Genomic DNA, 17,381 nt, shown 5'->3' with positions numbered 1-17,381 from the left:
TCAGAACATGGGAATAGCATGCGGGGTCCCCCGCAAATGAGGTATGTGCAGTACAATATTTTCTGGGAATGGAATTGACTAAGAAAATACTGCTGTTACCCGTATGATGTAAGTACAGCCTTAAATGCAGTAGTAGTGACTGGTATCAGGCTGATAAATGTATGCATAGTAGAGTTATTTTCTAGGGACTAGAATTTGACTGTGAAAATACTGTTAATACTGAAATAATGCTTAAGCCTTATCTGCAGTGGTAGCGACTGGTTGCAGGCTTAGTAATAACTTTGCATGACATTTAAAGAAGTTTATTTTCAAAACGTTTACTGGCATGTTATTCGTTTTGTGAGGTACTTTGGTGATAAATCCTTTGGGCATGAATTTTTTTCCACATGGCTAACGTATATTTCTGCATAGAAACCGTTATATCAGGTCTCCCACTGTTGTAAATGAGCGGGAGGGGCCTCTTTTTAGCGCCTTGTTGCGCAGTTAAAATTCTAGCACAGTCTTCCTGCTTCTTCCTCCTTGATCCAGGACGTCTCTAGAGAGCTCAGGGGTCTTCAAAATTAGTTTTTGAGGGAGGTAATCAGTCACAGAAGACCTGTGACAGTGTGTTAGACTGTGATAAAAACGTTTAATATTAATTTGATATCCGTTTTTTTTGGGTACTGAGGGGTTAATCATCCTGTTGCTAATGGGTGCAATCCTCTGCTAATTAATACATTTAAAGAATTGTTGACTATAACTGAATTATTTCTTTGTTACTCAACTGTGTTTTTTAAAAAGCGCTGCAGCGTTTTTTATATTGCTTGCAAACTTATTGAAAGTATTTTCCAAGCTTGCTAGCTTCATTGCTAGTCTGTTTAAACATGTCTGATACAGAGGAATCTGCTTGTTCATTATGTTTAAAAGCCGTTGTGGAGCCCAATAGAAATATGTGTACCAATTGTATTGATGTTACTTTGAAAAATCAATCTGTACCGCTTAAAAAATTTTCACCAGACAACGAGGGGGCAGTTATGCCGTCTAACTCTCCTCACGTGTCAGTACCTTCGTCTCCCGCTCGGGAGGTGCGTGAGATTGAGGCGCCAAGTACATCAAGGCCCTTACAAATCACTTTACATGATATGGCTAATGTTATGAAAGAAGTATTATACAATATGCCAGAGTTAAGAGGCAAGCGCGACAGTTCTGGGTTAAGGACAGAGCGCGCAGATGACACGAGAGCCATGTCTTATACTGCGTCACAATTTGCAGAACATGAGGACGGAGAGCTTCATTCTGTGGGTGACGGTTCTGATTCGGGGAGACCGGATTCAGAAATTTTAAATTTAAGCTCGAGAACCTCCGCGTGTTGCTAGGGGAGGTGTTAGCGGCTCTGAATGATTGTGACACGGTGGCAATCCCAGATAAATTATGTAAGCTGGATAAATACTACGCGGTGCCGGTGTGTACTGACTTTTTTCCTATACCAAAGAGGCTTACAGAGATTATTAGTAAGGAGTGGGATAGACCCGGTGTGCCTTTTTCCCCCCCTCCGATATTTAGAAAAATGTTCCCTATAGACGCCACCACACGAGACTTATGGCAGACGGTCCCTAAGGTGGAGGGAGCAGTTTCTACTTTAGCCAAGCGTGCCACTATCCCGGTGGAGGATAGCTGTGCTTTCTCAGATCCAATGGATAAAAAATTAGAGGGTTATCTTAAGAAAATGTTTATTCAACAAGGTTTTATATTACAGCCTCTTGCATGCATTGCGCCTGTCACTGCTGCAGCGGCATTCTGGTTTGAGTCTCTGGAAGAGGCGATTCGCACAGCACCATTGGATGAGTCTCTGAGCAAGATTAGAACCCTTAAGCTGGCTAATGCGTTTGTTTCGGATGCCGTAGTGCATTTAACCAAACTTACGGCTAAAAATTCCGGATTCGCCATACAGGCGCGCAGAGCGCTTTGGCTTAAATCCTGGTCAGCAGATGTAACTTCTAAGTCTAAATTACTAAACATTCCTTTCAAAGGGCAGACCTTATTCGGGCCCGGCTTGAAGGAAATTATTGCTGACATTACTGGAGGTAAGGGCCACACCCTTCCTCAGGACAGGGCCAAATCGAAGGCCAAACAGTCTAATTTTCGTGCCTTTCGTAATTTCAAGGCAGGAGCAGCATCAACTTCCTCCGCTCCAAAACAGGAAGGAACTACTGCTCGTTACAGACAGGGTTGGAAAGGCAACCAGTCATGGAACAAGGGCAAGCAGGCCAGAAAGCCTACTTCCGTCCCTAAGACAGCATGAAGTCAGGGCCCCCTTTCCGGAGACGGATCTAGTGGGGGGCAGACTCTCTCTCTTCGCCCAGGCTTGGGCAAGAGATGTACAGGATCCCTGGACGTTGGAGATTATATCTCAGGGATACTTTCTGGATTTCAAAACTTCTCCTCCACAAGGGAGGTTTCATCTGTCAAGGTTATCAACAAACCTAGTAAAGAAAGAGGCATTTCTACAATGTGTACAAGACCTCTTAGTGATGGGAGTGATCCACCCAGTTCCGCGGACGGAACAGGGGCAAGGGTTTTATTCAAATCTGTTTGTGGTTCCCAAGAAAGAGGGAACCTTCAGACCAATCTTAGATTGAAAAATCTTAAACAAATTCCTAAGGGTTCCATCGTTCAAGATGGAAACCATTCGGTCCATCCTACCCATGATCCAAGAGGGTCAATATATGACCACAGTGGATTTAAAGGATGCCTACCTTCACATACCGATTCACAAAGATCATTATCGGTACCTAAGGTTTGCCTTTCTAGACAGGCATTACCAGTTTGTAGCGCTTCCCTTCGGGTTAGCTATGGCCCCGAGAATTTTTACAAAGGTTCTGGGCTCTCTTCTGGCGGTACCAAGACCACGAGGCATAGCGGTGGCTCCGTACCTAGACGACATTCTGATACAAGCGTCAAGTTTTCAAAATGCAAAGTCTCATACATAGATAGTTCTAGCATTTCTGAGGTCGCATGGGTGGAAAGTGAACGTGGAAAAGAGTTCTCTGTTACCACTCACAAGGGTCCCTTTTCTAGGGACTCTTATAGAGTCTGTAGAGATGAAGATTTACCTGACGGAGTCCAGGTTATCAAAGCTTCTCAATGCTTGCCGTGTCCTTCACTCCATTCCAAGCCCATCAGTAGCTCAGTGCATGGAAGTAATCGGCTTAATGGTCGCGGCAATGGACATAGTGCCATTTGCGCGCCTACATCTCAGACCGCTGCAACTATGCATGCTAAGTCAATGGAATGGGGATTACTCAGATCTGTCCCCTTTGCTAAATCTGGACCAGGAGACCAGAGATTCTCTTCTCTGGTGGTTGTCACGGGTTCATCTGTCCAAAGGAATGACTTTTCGCAGACCAGATTGGACGATTGTAACAACAGATACCAGCCTACTAGGAAGGCTCAGGGATCGTGGACTCAGGAGGAGAAACTCCTCCCAATAAACATTCTAGAATTAAGGGCAATATTCAATGCTCTTCTAGCTTGGCCTCAGTTGGCAACACTGCGGTTCATCAGATTTCAGTCGGACAACATCACGACTGTGGCTTACATCAATCATCAAGGGGGAACCAGGAGTTCCCTAGCGATGTTGGAAGTCTCGAAGATAATTCGCTGGGCAGAGTCTCACTCTTGCCACCTGTCAGCGATCTACATCCCAGGCGTGGAGAACTGGGAGGCAGATTTTTTAAGTCGCCAGACTTTTCATCCGGGGGAGTGGGAACTTCACCCGGAGGTATTTGCCCAACTAATTCTTTGTTGGGGCAAACCGGATCTGGATCTCATGGCATCTCGCCAGAACGCCAAGCTTCCTTGTTACGGATCCAGGTCCAGGGACCCGGGAGCGACGCTGATAGATGCACTAGCAGCCCCTTGGGTTTTCAACATAGCTTATGTGTTTCCACCTTTTCCGTTGCTACCTCGACTGATTGCCAGGATCAAACAGGAGAGAGCATCGGTGATTCTGATAGCGCCTGCGTGGCCACGCAGGACCTGGTATGCAGACCTAGTGGACATGTCGTCCTGTCCACCATGGTCTCTACCCCTGAGGCATGACCTTCTAATTCAGGGTCCTTTCAACCATCCAAACCTAATTTCTCTGAGGCTGACTGCTTGGATATTGAACGCTTGATTCTATCAAAGCATGGGTTTTCGGATTCGGTTATTGATACATTAATACAGGCTCGGAAACCTGTTACCAGAAAAATTTACCACAAGATATGGCGTAAATATTTATATTGGTGTGAATCCAAGAGTTACTCATGGAGTAAGGTTAGGATTCCTAGGATATTGTCTTTTCTACAAGAGGGTTTAGAAAAGGGCTTATCCGCTAGTTCACTAAAGGGACAGATTTCTGCTCTGTCTATTCTTTTTCACAAGCGTCTGGCAGAGAATCCAGACGTCCAGGCGTTTTGTCAGGCTTTGGCTAGGATTAAGCCTGTGTTTAAAGCTGTTGCTCCTCCGTGGAGCTTAAACTTGGTTCTTAAAGTTCTTCAGGGTGTTCCGTTTGAACCCCTTCATTCCATTGATATTAAGCTTTTATCTTGGAAGGTTCCGTTTTTGATGGCTATTTCCTCGGCTCGAAGAGTCTGAGTTATCTGCCTTACATTGTGATTCTCCTTATCTGATCTTTCATTCAGACAAGGTAGTCCTGCGTACTAAACCTGGGTTTTTACCTAAGGTTGTTTCTAACAAGAATATCAATCAAGAGATTGTTGTTCCATCCTTATGTCCTAATTCTTCTTCAAAGAAGGAACGTCTTTTGCATAATCTAGACGTGGTCCGTGGTCCGTGCTCTGAAGTTCTACTTACAGGCAACTAAAGATTTTCGACAAACTTCTTCTCTGTTTGTCGTTTACTCTGGACAGAGGAGAGGTCAAAAGGCTTCGGCTACCTCTCTCTCTTTTTGGCTTCGTAGCATAATACGCTTAGCCTATGAGACTGCTGGACAGCAGCCTCTTGAAAGAATTACAGCTCATTCCACTAGAGCTGTGGCTTCCACCTGGGCCTTTAAGAATGAGGCCTCTGTTGAACAGATTTGCAAGGCTGCAACTTGGTCTTCACTTCATACTTTTTCCAAATTTGACACTTTTGCTTCTTCGGAGGCTGTTTTTGGGAGAAAGGTTCTACAGGCAGTGGTTCCTTCTGTTTAATGTTCCTGCCTTGTCCCTCCCATCATCCGTGTACTTTAGCTTTGGTATTGGTATCCCATAAGTAATGGATGACCCGTGGACTGAACACACTTAACAAGAGAAAACATAATTTATGCTTACCTGATAAATTTATTTCTCTTGTAGTGTGTTCAGTCCACGGCCCGCCCTGTCTATTTGAGGCAGGTTCTAAATTTTAGATTATAACTCCAGTCACCACTGCACTCTATAGTTTCTCCTTTCTCGTCTTGTTTCGGTCGAATGACTGGATATGACATGTGAGGGGAGGAGCTATATAGCAGCTCTGCTTGGGTGATCCTCTTGCAACTTCCTGTTGGGGAGGAGAATATATCCCATAAGTAATGGATGACCCGTGGACTGAACACACTACAAGAGAAATAAATTTATCAGGTAAGCATAAATTATGTTTTTTAATCAGGTCCCTGTCAGCGCAGCTCAGAGAAACTCTCACACCTGCAGATGCTGTGTCTGCTCTACAGCAAAGATCCTGGTGGGTAAGTCCTGTTTTATTTATTTTAGGGGAAGGTACCCCTAAGATTTATGCAGGAACCCTTTAAAAGAAAAGAGGTCACAGTGTGACGCTTAATATCCTGTACAGGATCTTAGGTTTTATATCTACTTAGTTATGGAGATGATTTCAAGAGCAGTTTGGGAAATTAGTGTGCTGCTTAACTCCTTATAGGAGCAACTTGTGAAGGGTTATGGCTCGTTGAGAGTGTTTGGGAGTGCAATGGAGGTGTCTCTATGTAGATCAAGATTATTATTATTTTTTTTTGTGTGTAACCGTTAAATTTGAGACTCAATCTCCAGCTATGGAGGACTCTATTTTTAACCCTTCAGAGGGTTCTGTATCTATAACTATTTCAAATACTTGTCTATACTGTAAGGAAACCATGGTTTATCCCCCTGCACAACTGTGTTCCAATTGCCTGGGTGTCATTCTAAAGACTAGGAAGGGGATAAGATCTGCTAATCCCTCTGAAAAATGTAATCCCTTTGAGCCATCTACCTCTCAGAACTCTGTTGTCCAGGAGACGCCTACCCTCAACCCAGATGTAACCCTATTTCACATGCAGTTCCCTGTGGCATGCTTATTCCGCCTGTTGGGAGGTTTTTTTTTCCATCAAACTTTACCACTCAGTTACAATCTGCTGTGTCTGCGGCCCTTAATGCCTTAGTTATCTCTGGAAAACGCAAGAGAAAGGTCAAACATAGCTCTGCTGAATTGGGGGATATAAAGAGTTAACTACACTGACTGCAGTAAACTGCAAACAGGTTATTGGACACTGCTGCGCTATCTCAACAGATTGCTAAATGAGTTCAGGAACCAAAATTAGAGAAGTGTAATAAGAGAGATATATATCTCTGTTTTAAAAGTTAAAATTTGATATTTAATAACTCTTCTGATCAGTAAACCAAATATAATAAAATTCACAAAAAAATCACATTAAAAAAATCACACATTAAAAATCTACATATACAATCATACAACAAAAATTAAACGAGAATGCAATGCATACATAAACACATAAAATGAAATTAATCTTATATGCCAGCAAATGATTCAGGTGGCACAATAATGCAACAAAATAAGCACACAGTCTCTTAGCTTAAATGCGTCCGTATATCAAAGTCTTTTGTAGGCAAGTAGGTGTGTTAGAAGCAGAAGAGACGTCAAGCAAGCTCCAGTTAGGATTAGTAGCCAGCAAGAAACTAAGTAGTAGGGCGAGAAGGATATAAAGATCCTTTTAACAATATGAAAAGTTCAAAAAACAAGGTGTACACTTTTACTTACACCAGATATTAGTGGACGATCCCAGACTCAGATGTTCCTTCCAAGGGCAAACCGCTTGTCTTTTCCAGCGTGTCCCAGGCAATCAAAGGTGCGGTAAGTCCTGCTGTGCGATACAGCCTTCAAAGCGCTCACTCACACCTGAGAGGGAACTTTTGCTCAATCCAAGACGGTCTGGAGACCAAACCTGACATGGAAAAAAGGTAAGCAGGTAAAAAAGCCTGCTGCTGCCTCTAAGACAGCATGAAGGAACGGCCCCCTATCCGGGAACGGATCTAGTAGGGGGCAGACTTTCACTCTTTGCCCAGGCGTGGGCAAGAGATGTTCAGGATCCCTGGGCGTTGGAAATTTTATCCCAGGGATATCTTCTGGACTTCAAAGCTTCCCCCCCAAAAGGGAGATTTCACCTTTCACAATTATCTGCACACCAGATAAAGAGAGAGGCATTCTTACACTGTGTACGAGTCCTCCTAGTTATGGGAGTGATCCATCCAGTTCCAAAGGAGGAACAGGGACAGGGTTTTTACTCAAATCTGTTTGTGGTTCCCAAAAAAGAGGGAACCTTCAGACCAATTTTGGATCTAAAGATCTTAAACAAATTCCTCAAAGTTCCGTCGTTCAAGATGGAAACTATTCGTACCATCCTACCACTGATCCAGGAGGGTCAATATGACTACAGTGGATTTAAAGGATGCTTATCTTCACATTCCGATACACAAAGATCATCGGTTTCTCAGGTTTGCCTTTTAAAACAGGCATTACCAGTTGTAGCTCTTCCCTTGGGATTAGCTACAGCCTCAAGAATCTTTACAAAGGTTCTAGGGTCACTTATGGCGGTCCTAAGGCCGCGGGGCATAGCAGTAGCCCCTTATTTAGACGACATCCTGATACAGGCGTCAAACTTCCAAATTGCCAAGTCTCATACGGACGTAGTACTGGCATTTCTGTGGTCGCATGGGTGGAAAGTGAACGAGGAAAAGAGTTCTCTATCCCCACTCACAAGAGTTTCCTTTCTAGGGACTCTGATAGATTCTGTAGAAATGAAAATTCACCTGACGGAGTCCAGGTTATCAAAGCTTCTAAATTCCTGCCGGGTTCTTCATTCCATTCCGCGCCCTTCGGTGGTTCAGTGTATGGAAGTAATCGGCTTAATGGTAGCGGCAATGGACATAGTGCCGTTTGCACGCTTACATCTCAGACCACTGCAACTATGCATGTTCAGTCAGTGGAGCGGGGATTACACAGATTTGTCCCCTCAACTGAATCTGGACCAAGAGACCAGGGATTCTCTTTTCTGATGGCTATCTCGGGTTCATCTGTCGAAAGGTATGACCTTTCGCAGGCCAGATTGGACAATTGTTACGACAGATGCCAGCCTTCTAGGTTGGGGTGCAGTCTGGAACTCCCTGAAGGCTCAGGGATCGTGTACTCAGGAGGAGTCTCTCCTTCCATTAAATATTCTGGAACTAAGAGCGATATTCAAGGCTCTTCAGGCTTGGCCTCAGTTAGCAACTCTGAGGTACATCAGATTTCAGTCGGACAACAACACGATTGTAGCTTACATCAACCATCAAGGGGGAACGAGAAGTTCCCTAGAGATGTTAGAAGTTTCAAAAATAATTCGCTGGGCAGAGATTCACTCTTGTCACCTATCAGCTATCCATATCCCAGGTGTAGAGCACTGGGAGGCGCATTTTCTAAGTCGTCAGACTTTTTATCCGGGAGAGTGGGAACTCCATCCGGAGGCGTTGGGGCAAACCAGAACACGGATCAAGCTTCCGTGTTACAGATCCAGGTCCAGGGATCCCAAGGCGACACTGATAGATGCCCTAGCAGCGCCCTGGTCTTTCAACCTGGCTTATGTGTTTCCACCGTTTCCTCTGCTCCCTCGACTGATTGCCAAGATCAAGCAGGAGAGAGCCTCGGTGATTCTGATAGCACCTGCGTGGCCACGCAGGACCTGGTATGCAGATCTAGTGGACATGTCATCCTTTCCACCATGGTCTCTGCCTCTGAAACAGGACCTTCTACTTCAGGGTCCTTTCAACCATCCAAATCTAATTTCTCTGAGGCTGACTGCCTGGAGATTGAACGTTTGATTTTATCAAAGCGTGGCTTCTCCGAGTCAGTTATTGATACCTTAATACAGGCACGAAAGCCTGTCACCAGGAAAATTTACCATAAGGTATGGCATAGATATCTTTATTGGTGTGAATCCAAGGGTTACTCATGGAGTAAGGTCAGGATTGCTAGGATATTATCTTTTCTCCAAGAAGGTTTGGAAAAAGGATTGTTGGCTAGTTAAGTGTCTGGCAGATGTTCCAGACGTTCAGGCATTTTGTCAGGCTTTAGTTAGAATCAAGCCTGTGTTTAAACCTGTTGCTCCACCATGGAGCTTAAACTTGGTTCTTAAGGTTCTTCAAGGAGTTCCGTTTGAACCTCTTCATTCCATAGATATCAAGCTTTTATCTTGGAAAGTTCTTTTTTTGGTAGCTATTTCCTCGGCTCGTAGAGTCTCTGAGCTATCTGCCTTACAATGTGATTCTCCTTATCTGATTTTTCATACGGATAAGGTAGTCCTGCGTTCCAAACCTGGGTTCTTACCTAAGGTGGTATCTAACAAGAATATCAATCAAGAGATTGTTGTTCCATCCTTGTGTTACACAATTTGGACGTGGTCCGTGCTTTAAAGTTTTACTTACAAGCTACTAAAGATTTTCGTCAAACATCTGCTTTGTTTGTTGTCTACTCTGGACAGAGGAGAGGTCAAAAGGCTTCGGCAACCTCTTTTTCTTTTTGACTAAGAAGCTTAATCCGCTTAGCCTATGAGACTGCTGGACAGCAACCTCCTGAAAGGATTACAGCTCATTCCACTAGAGCTGTGGCTTCCACTTGGGCCTTTAAAAATGAGGCTTCTTTTGATCAGATTTGCAAGGCGACGACTTGGTCTTCGCTTCATATTTTTTCAAAATTTTACAAATTTGATACTTTTGCTTCTTTGGAGGCTATATTTGGGAGAGAGGTTTTACGGGCAGTGGTTCCTTCCATTTAAGTTCCTGCCTTGTCCCTCCCTTCATCCGTGTACTTTAGCTTTGGTATTGGTATCCCACAAGTAATGGATGATCCGTGGACTGGATACACCTTACAAGAGAAAACATAATTTATGATTACCTGATAAATTTATTTCTCTTGTGGTGTATCCAGTCCACGGCCCGCCCTGTCATTTTAAGGCAGGTAATTTTTAAATTTAAACTACAGTAACCACTGCACCCTATGGTTCCTCCTTTCTCTGCTTGTTTTCGGTCGAATGACTGTCTATGACAGTTAGGGGAGGAGCTATATTACAGCTCTGCTGTGGGTGTCCTCTTGCAACTTCCTGTTGGGAATGAGAATATCCCACAAGTAATGGATGATCCGTGGACTGGATACACCACAAGAGAAATAAATTTATCAGGTAAGCATAAATTGTGTTTTTCTTTCATGTAATTAGCAAGAGTCCATGAGCTAGTGACGTATGGGATATACATTCCTACCAGGAGGTGCAAAGTTTCCCAAACCTCAAAATGCCTATAAATACACCCCTCACCACACCCACAAATCAGTTTTACAAACTTTGCCTCCTATGGAGGTGGTGAAGTAAGTTTGTGCTAGATTCTACGTTGATATGCGCTCCGCAGCAGGTTGGAGCCCGGTTTTCCTCTCAGCGTGCAGTGAATGTCAGAGGGATGTGAGGAGAGTATTGCCTATTTGAATTCAATGATCTCCTTCTACGGGGTCTATTTCATAGGTTCTCTGTTATCGGTCGTAGAGATTCATCTCTTACCTCCCTTTTCAGATCGACGATATACTCTTATATATACCATTACCTCTACTGATTCTCGTTTCAGTACTGGTTTGGCTTTCTACTACATGTAGATGAGTGTCCTGGGGTAAGCAAGTCTTATATTCTGTGACACTCTAAGCTATGGTTGGGCACTTTTATATAAAGTTCTAAATATATGTATTCAAACATTTATTTGCCTTGACTCAGAATGTTCAACGTTCCTTATTTCAGACAGTCAGTTTCATATTTGGGATAATGCATATGAATAAATCAATTTTTTTCTTACCTTAAAATTTGACTTTTTTTCCCTGTGGGCTGTTAGGCTCGCGGGGGCTGAAAATGCTTCATTTTATTGCGTCATTCTTGGCGCTGACTTTTTTGGCGCAAAATTTTTTTTCTGTTTCCGGCGTCATGCGTGTCGCCGGAAGTTGCGTCATTTTTGACGTTTTTTTTTTTTGCGCCAAAAGTGTCGGCGTTCCGGATGTGGCGTCAAAAGCCAAAAGCATTTAGGCGCCAAATAATGTGGGCGTCTTTTTTTGGCGCTAAAAAATATGGGCGTCACTATTGTCTCCACATTATTTAAGTCTCATTATTTATTGCTTCTGGTTGCTAGAAGCTTGTTCACTGGCATTTTTTCCCATTCCTGAAACTGTCATTTAAGTAATTTGATCAATTTTGCTTTATATGTTGTTTTTTCTATTACATATTGCAAGATGTCCCAGATTGACACTGAGTCAGAAGATACTTCTGGAAAAACCCTCCTGGTGCTGGATCAACCAAAGTTAAGTGTATCTGCTGTAAACTTGTGGTATCTGTTCCTCCAGCTGTTGTTTGTAATGAATGTCATGACAAACTTGTTAATGCAGATAATATTTCCTTTAGTAATGTTACATTACCTGTTGCTGTTCCGTCAACATCTAATAATCAGAGAGTTCCTGTTAACATAAGAGATTTTGTTTCTAAATCCATTAAGAAGGCTATGTCTGTTATTCCTCCTTCTAGTAAACGTAAAAGGTCTTTTAAAACTTCTCATTTTTCAGATGAATTTTTAAATGAACATCATCATTCTGATAATGGTTCCTCTGGTTCAGAGGATTCTGTCTCAGAGGTTGATGCTGATAAATCTTCATATTTATTCAAAATGGAATTTATTCGTTCTTTACTTAAAGAAGTCTTAATTGCATTAGAAATAGAGGATTCTGGTCCTCTTGATACTAAATCTAAACGTTTAAATAAGGTTTTTAAATCTCCTGTAGTTATTCCAGAAGTTTTTCCTGTCCCTGATGCTATTTCTGAAGTAATCTCCAGGGAATGGAATAATTTGGGTAATTCATTTACTCCTTCTAAACGTTTTAAGCATTTATATCCTGTGCCATCTGACAGATTAGAGTTTTGGGACAAAATCCCTAAAGTTGATGGGGCTATCTCTACTCTTGCTAAACGTACTACTATTCCTACGGCAGATAGTACTTCCTTTAAGGATCCTTTGATAGGAAGATTGAATCCTTTCTAAGAAAAGCTTACTTATGTTCAGGTAATCTTCTTAGACCAGCTATATCTTTAGCGGATGTTGCTCCAGCTTCAACTTTTTGGTTAGAAGCTTTAGCGCAACAAGTAACAGATCATAATTCTCATAGCATTGTTAATCTTCTTCAACATGCTAATAACTTTATTTGTGATGCCATCTTTGATATCATTAGAGTTGATGTCAGGTATATGTCTCTAGCTATTTTAGCTAGAAGAGCTTTATGGCTTAAAACTTGGAATGCTGATATGTCTTCTAAGTCAACTTTGCTTTCCCTTTCTTTCCAGGGTAATACATTATTTGGTTCTCAGTTGGATTCTATTATCTCAACTGTTACTGGAGGGAAAGGAACTTTTTTACCACAGGATAAAAAATCTAAAGGTAAATTTAGGTCTAATAATAGTTTTCGTTCCTTTCGTCACAATAAGGAACAAAAGCCTGATCCTTCACCCACAGGAGCGGTATCAGTTTGGAAACCATCTCCAATCTGGAATAAATCCAAGCCTTTTAGAAAACCAAAGCCAGCTCCCAATTCCACATGAAGGTGCGGCCCTCATTCCAGCCCAGCTGGTAGGGGGCAGATTACGTTTTTTCAAAGAAATTTGGATCAATTCAATTCACAATCTTTGGATTCAGAACATTGTTTCAGAAGGGTACAGAATTGGCTTCAAGATAAGGCCTCCTGCAAAGAGATTTTTTCTTTCCCGTGTCCCAGTAAATCCAGCGAAAGCTCAAGCATTTCTGAAATGTGTTTCAGATCTAGAGTTGGCTGGAGTAATTATGCCAGTTCCAGTTCTGGAACAGGGGCTGGGGTTTTATTCAAATCTCTTCATTGTACCAAAGAAGGAGAATTCCTTCAGACCAGTTCTGGATCTAAAAACATTGAATCGTTATGTAAGGATACCAACATTCAAAATGGCAACTATAAGGACTATCCTGCCTTTTGTTCAGCAAGGGCATTATATGTCCACAATAGATTTACAGGATGCATATCTGCATATTCCGATTCATCCAGATCACTATCAGTTTCTGAGATTCTCTTTCCTAGACAAGCATTAACAGTTTGTGGCTCTGCCGTTTGGCCTAGCAACAGCTCCAAGAATTTTTACAAAGGTTCTCGGTGCCCTTCTGTCTGTAATCAGAGAACAGGGTATTGTGGTATTTCCTTATTTGGACGATATCTTGTTACTTGCTCAGTCTTCACATTTAGCAGAATCTCATACGAATCGACTTGTGTTGTTTCTTCAAGATCATGGTTGGAGGATCAATTTACCGAAAAGTTCATTGATTCCTCAGACAAGGGTAACCTTTTTAGGTTTCCAGATAGATTCAGTGTCCATGACTCTGTCTCTGACAGACAAGAGACGTCTAAAATTGATCTCAGCTTGTCGAAACCTTCAATCACAATCATTCCCTTCGGTAGCCTTATGCATGGAAATTCTAGGTCTTATGACTGTTGCATCGGACGCGATCCCCTTTGCTCGTTTTCACATGCGACCTCTTCAGCTCTGTATGCTGAACCAGTGGTGCAGGGATTACACAAAGATATCTCAATTAATATCTTTAAAACCGATTGTACGACACTCTGACGTGGTGGACAGATCACCATCTTTAGTTCAGGGGGCTTCTTTTGTTCTTCCGACCTGGACTGTAATTTCAACAGATGCAAGTCTGACAGGTTGGGCAGCTATTTGGGGGTCTCTGACAGCACAAGGGGTTTGGGAATCTCAGGAGGTGAGATTACCAATCAATATTTTGGAACTCCGTGCAATTTTCAGAGCTCTTCAGTCATGGCCTCTTCTAAGGAGAGAATTGTTCATTTGTTTTCAGACAGACAATGTCACCACTGTGGCATACATCAATCATCAAGGAGGGACTCACAGTCCTCTGGCTATGAAAGAAGTATCTCAAATACTGGTATGGGCGGAATCCAGCTCCTGTCTAGTTTCTGCGGTTCATATCCCAGGTATAGACAATTGGGAAGCGGATTATCTCAGTCGCCAAACGTTACATCCGGGCGAATGGTCTCTTCACCCAGAGGTATTTCTTCAGATTGTTCAAATGTGGGGACTTCCAGAAATAGATCTAATGGCTTCTCATCTAAACAAGAAACTTCCCAGGTATCTGTCCAGATCCAGGGATCCTCAGGCGGAAGCAGTGGATGCATTGTCACTTCCTTGGAAGTATCATCCTGCCTATCTCTTTCCGCCTCTAGTTCTTCTTCCAAGAGTAATCTCCAAGATTCTGAAGGAATGCTCGTTTGTTCTGCTGGTGGCTCCAGCATGGCCTCACAGGTTTTGGTATGCGGATCTTGTCCGGATGGCCTCTTGCCAACCGTGGACTCTTCCGTCGCAAGGTCCTTTTTTCCATCAGGATCTCAAATCCTTAAATTTAAAGGTATGGAGATTGAACGCTTGATTCTTAGTCAAAGAGGTTTCTCTGACTCTGTGATTAATACTATGTTACAGGCTCGTAAATCTGTATCTAGGGAGATATATTATAGAGTCTGGAAGACTTATATTTCTTGGTGTCTTTCTCATCATTTTTCCTGGCATTCTTTTAGAATTCCGAGAATTTTACAGTTTCTTCAGGATGGTTTGGATAAAGGTTTGTCTGCAAGTTCCTTGAAAGGACAAATCTCTGCTCTTTCTGTTCTTTTTCACAGAAAGATTGCTAATCTTCCTGATATTCATTGTTTTGTACAAGCTTTGGTTCGTATAAAACCTGTCATTAAGTCAATTTCTCCTCCTTGGAGTTTGAATTTGGTTCTGGGGGCTCTTCAAGCTCCTCCGTTTGAACCTATGCATTCATTGGACATTAAATTACTTTCTTGGAAAGTTTTGTTTCTTTTGGCCATCTCTTCTGCTAGAAGAGTTTCTGAATTATCTGCTCTTTCTTGTGAGTCTCCTTTTCTGATTTTTCATCAGGATAAGGCGGTGTTGCAAACTTCTTTTAAATTTTTATCTAAGGTTGTGAATTCTAACAACATTAGTAGAGAAATTGTGGTTCCTTCATTATGTCCTAATCCTAAGAATTCTAAGGAGAAATCATTGCATTCTTTGGATGTAGTTAGAGCTTTGAAATATTATGTTGAAGCTACTAAGAATTTCCGAAAGACTTCTAGTCTATTTGTTATCTTTTCCGGTTCTAGGAAAGGTCAGAAGGCCTCTGCCATTTCTTTGGCATCTTGGTTAAAATCTTTAATTCATCATGCCTATGTCGAGTCGGGTAAAACTCCGCCTCAAAGGATTACAGCTCATTCTACTAGGTCAGTTTCTACTTCCTGAGCGTTTAGGAATGAAGCTTCGGTCGATCAGATTTGCAAAGCAGCAACTTGGTCTTCTTTGCATACTTTTACTAAATTCTACCATTTTGATGTGTTTTCTTCTTCTGAAGCAGTTTTTGGTAGAAAAGTACTTCAGGCAGCTGTTTCAGTTTGATTCTTCTGCTTATAATTTCAGTTTTTTTTTCATTATAAGATTTAAACTTTATTTTGGGTGTGGATTATTTTCAGCGGAATTGGCTGTCTTTATTTTATCCCCCTGATGAAACGGTTGTTGTGACCGGGAAACGCGTAGTCCCCATTTGAACTGGATTTTCTTCCCTGAGTGGAAATCCACTACCAGTAATTTTTTGGCTTCATCTTTGATTCGAGTACGTGTGGGGGAATCTGAAGTTAACCCTTAGGCCTTTGGACCGTGAGGATAAGCTCGCTGGACAGCTTTGAATAGTTCAGCCTGCACCTGTGGCACTTCTCAAGTGCTTTAAATCTAGTAAGTGATCCTGAATCGTTTTGTGGGGGTCCCTTTAATCTACGATTTCACACTATTGTGGCGCCTCCTTTTGTCTCCCTTCTTCCTTCCTACAGTGGTGTCAGATCACAACATCAATCAGGAGATTGATCCCTGTGTCCAAATCCTCCTTCAGCTAAGGAACGGCTGCTACATAATCTGGATGTTGTTTGTGCCTTGCAAATTCTACCTTCAGGCTGCTAAGGAGTTCAGACAATCTTCATACTTGTTCTTTATGCGGGAAGGCGCAAGGGCCAGAAGGCCACTGCGACCACCTTATCCTTATGGTTGAGGAGTGTCATCCGCTAAGCTTATGAGACAGCGGGACAGCAGCCTACTAAGTGGATAACGGCCCATTCCACTAGAGCAGTTACTTCCTCCTGGGCTTTTAAGAACGAAGTCTCTATGGATCAGCTTTGTAAGGCGGCTTACCTGGTCCTCCTTACATACCTTTTCTAAGTTTTATAAATTAGATGTCTTTGCTTCCGCTGAAGAAACTTTTGGGAAAAAGGTGTTACAGGCTGTGGTGCCCTCAGATTAGGGTCCACCTTTTTCTTTTTTGCCCCCTCGATTTTTCATTCAGTGTCCTCTGGAGCTTGGGTATTGATTACCAACACTAAGGAATGAAGTTGTGGACTCTGCCTGCCTTTGGAAAGAGATTTTTTTTTTTTTTATGCTTACCAGATAAATTCCTTTCTTTCCCTGCAGGGAGAGTCCACGACCCCGCCCGGAGGATTTTTGGGGAAGCTTCCCTTTACTTTTTTCTTCTGGCACCTCTATACCCTGATGTTTCTCCTGCTTTTTCTTGTTCCCTCGGCTGAATCACTAGGGGGATAGGGGAAGTGCATAGGCTCAAACTCAGTTTGAGCCTATGCATGCTGCTGATATTAAACTTCTATCTTGGAATGTTTTTGTTGGCTATCGCCTCTGCTCGCAGTGTCTCTTGAGATTTCTGCTTTACAGTGTTGATTCCCCTAACCTCGTTTTCCATGCCGATAATGCAGTTTTACGTACTAAGTTAGGATTCCTTCCTACAGTGGTGTCAGATCACAACATCAATCAGGAGATTGATCCCTGTGTCCAAATCCTCCTTCAGCTAAGGAACGGCTGCTACATCATCTGGATGTTGTTTGTGCCTTGCATAGGGGGGATAGGGGAAGTTGCCTCCTCCTGGTGGCCAGGTGTTGATATTCCCAACAGTAAGGAATGAAGTCGTGGACTCTCCCTGCCAGGAAAGAAAGGAATTTATCTGGTA

At 42.6% G+C, this 17,381-nt stretch overlaps 1 protein-coding gene across 1 annotated transcript in view; it reads left to right on the top strand.

Moving 5' to 3' along the window:
* LOC128645898 (cysteine-rich hydrophobic domain-containing protein 2) overlaps positions 1 to 17,381 on the top strand; it is a 46,045-nt gene that overhangs the window by 16,921 nt on the left and 11,743 nt on the right. The gene's annotated exons all lie outside the window — the stretch shown is intronic.

The sequence above is a fragment of the Bombina bombina genome, chromosome 1, assembly GCF_027579735.1.
Source record: "Bombina bombina isolate aBomBom1 chromosome 1, aBomBom1.pri, whole genome shotgun sequence".
Classification (NCBI taxonomy): domain Eukaryota; kingdom Metazoa; phylum Chordata; class Amphibia; order Anura; family Bombinatoridae; genus Bombina; species Bombina bombina.
Note: the sequence above shows the minus strand (reverse complement) of the source record. Positions and strands in the feature narration are given on the sequence as shown.